At 35.0% G+C, this 2,958-nt stretch overlaps 1 pseudogene; it reads right to left on the bottom strand.

Annotated features, from left to right (window-relative positions):
• Window positions 1–670: 670 nt before the first annotated feature.
• Window positions 671–770, bottom strand: LOC115068527 (annotated as a pseudogene).
• Between the last annotated feature and the right edge of the window lie 2,188 nt (window positions 771–2,958).

Raw genomic sequence — 2,958 nt, 5'->3', positions numbered from 1 at the left:
TAGAGACATGCACTTTGTTGACAATGTATATTTTCAAAGTATATAGGAGGAAATTTCAAATTTGCTAATGGGAAACCTTTAAAATCTTTGTGTTGGTCAAACTGTTTCATGATTTCTTAATCCCAAGAACTCTTATTCACTCTTCAATAATTAAAACATAATTGATCTTACATGTTTTCTTTGGCATTTCCAAATAATAATGTGACATAGACACTTAAGTGCTGTTCATGCTGTGAATGGTGATTATGCATGTCTGTATTCATGTACCTAAAGCCCAGGTATGGGTTAGACCACTCAATAATTGGCATAAGATGGCACAATAAAAAGTTAGGCATTGCTGATCTCATGTTCCCTATGAGCTACACAGTTAGGGTCCTTCTATTTGGATCTAGGCATTTCTGAGTCACCAGAAACATTGCAGAGGTTCCTAATTGAAGCACAAAACACATGAGACTGGAAATAAATTAAAATATTCAGTCTACAATTTGAAAATTCTACTATGAACTTTAATATACTTGTGAAAACTATGCATCAGAAACCCCATTTCTGGTATAGAGCACAAATAAATTCTTGTGACTACCAAGAAAGTGAATGAAACCAATGAAGAAATAGTTTTGGAAACAAACTCATTAGAATATTTAATGCAAAGGAAACAGTGTATCTTATTTTTTTAAATAGGGAATACTTCAAGAATTGTGTGTATTATACAGGAGCCATGCTAATCTTCTCTGTCATTGCAGTTTTAGTATATGTGCTGCCAAAATGAGCACGGAAAAATTATATCTTAAGGGATGTTTTTGGAGGGTGGAGAATTGACACAGTATCTCAATCTGTATTACAGGTGGTCTGGAATTCACAACACAGACTAGTCTGTTCTCAAACTCATATAAAACTTTCTGCCTCAGCTTTGATAGTCCTAGAATTGAGAGGGATGGACTACGGTAACTGGTTCTCAAGGGGTCTTTATTGAATATAATACTTGGGGCAAAATCTTTTTTGTAAAGGAAGTTTCATGTGCCTTGTATTACATATAAACTCATCTAAGACTACATTATGCAACTCACCAAGAAAATGGCTGCATTCATGTTCAAATTGACTATAACATACAAAACTGTTCATACAAGAACATACAAGAATACTGTTCTTTGCTTCATTAATTTAAAAAAGTCACAGGATTGCATTAGTGCTCAAATTCTGTATTTCTCATTCCCTTATACATATTTCTTGTTATACTATTACCACATCACTAAGATATTTCCTGTAAGATAATGCTGCCTTCATTAATACACTCAGTTCTGAGGAACTAGGATGGAGAAAAGCAAAGTCTTCTACCAGCTTCTCTCATTTAGCTCATGGCCCACTACACAGGCATTGCTATGTGTTCCATAGCAATAGTAAATGTGCATTACTCAGTATCTTTTTAAAATTATTTATTTATTTACTAACCACATACTTAGAAGAAGCACTTCATTACATCAAAATTGACATATTCAATAACAATTTTCTGAGCTAGCATGCATCTCTTACAAAATTGGTTGTACATTTTTTCTGTACATTTTTAGGTTTACAGTTGAATTATTACAATTATACAATATTGTACTCAATATAAACCCTATAAGACATAAAGTTAAATGATGCTTTAACCTTAAAAAAAGATCTCCATTTCATTATTAAAATACAGAGTTTCATACAGAAAACTTCATTTTTAATGCAATTGACATTAAGATGTTTGCACATGCGTTTCTAATCGCTATATATCAGATTATTACTAGTCACTTTCTGAGCTCCTTGGAATCTGATCATGGATAGAAAGTCATTAGGCAGATTTAAATGATCATGGTTTTCACATCTACTAGTTATTAAGGAGCAAATTTTTATGCTTTGAAGAATTATTATTTTTTAATCATTATACTTTTTCAGTTTTTAATAACCACATGATCAGAAGTTTTTCACTGCAGCTTTAACATATTCAGCAACACACTCCAGAGCAGGAGTACATCTCCTTCACAAGTGGGTGCAAATCTTCACAGCTAAATTAATATAGTTATATATTATTGAGCTCAGTATAAGCTTATCCACACTACTAACATTGATATGTTGGTGCCTGCATCTCCAATCTGTATGCATCTGACCATCACTAGTCATAATCAGCTGCACTTGAATCCCTGGCACCTGTGTATGTCCACAAAGTCATTGAGCAGATTTCAATGGTATTGTTTATCACCTCTACTAGTTAGCATGACATAAATTTCCATACTTCCTCCTCAAATATAATACACTTTTAAAAATTGGATGACATAAATTTCCATACTTCCTCCTCAAATATAATACACTTTTAAAAATTAGTTTTTTTGTGTGTGTATGGTGTGTATCCCACAGAACATCCGAAACCATCTTGTTCAACTACACACCTACTTCCCAGATGGTACCCTCCTATAGCCTCCCTCCACCCACTAGAGCCCTTATACTCTGACATCCCTGCTACTGTCTGCTATGTTGTTGGCACCCCTGACCCATTCCCCACTACTTGTCCATCTGGTGAATCTAGTCAGTCTATCTAGAGGTCTTTTTTTAGGAAGGTCAGCTATTCCTTATATAGCAGCAATCAGTTGTTAATATTCCTTTAGATAAGATTGGGATCTGCTGTTCATTTTCCCAATTCTATGCTGGGTTATTATCTGGGAATCTCTTTGGCCAAGCCACCCTGGCCAACAACTCAAAAGAAGGTAACACCTGTCTGGCATTGTTGCTTGTGGCTTTTAGCTATACATACGGACTCTTAAGAAATTATGTTGGCCCCTTTAATCTTTGGTTCTTTCCTTTGGGATGTTTAAGGCCACATAGTTGGTCCAGATAAACCGATTTATTTTTACTCTTAAGGTCGTTTGAGGATCTGTTCCTCAGGGGTCACATGGGCTTGGGAGGAGCCCCTGGCTCCATTCTTTTACCAGTTCCATC

Source organism: Nannospalax galili, unplaced genomic scaffold, assembly GCF_000622305.1.
Source record: "Nannospalax galili isolate Female #2095 unplaced genomic scaffold, S.galili_v1.0 scaffold1172, whole genome shotgun sequence".
NCBI lineage: Eukaryota > Metazoa > Chordata > Mammalia > Rodentia > Spalacidae > Nannospalax > Nannospalax galili.
This window is presented reverse-complemented; position numbering and strand designations above follow the sequence as displayed.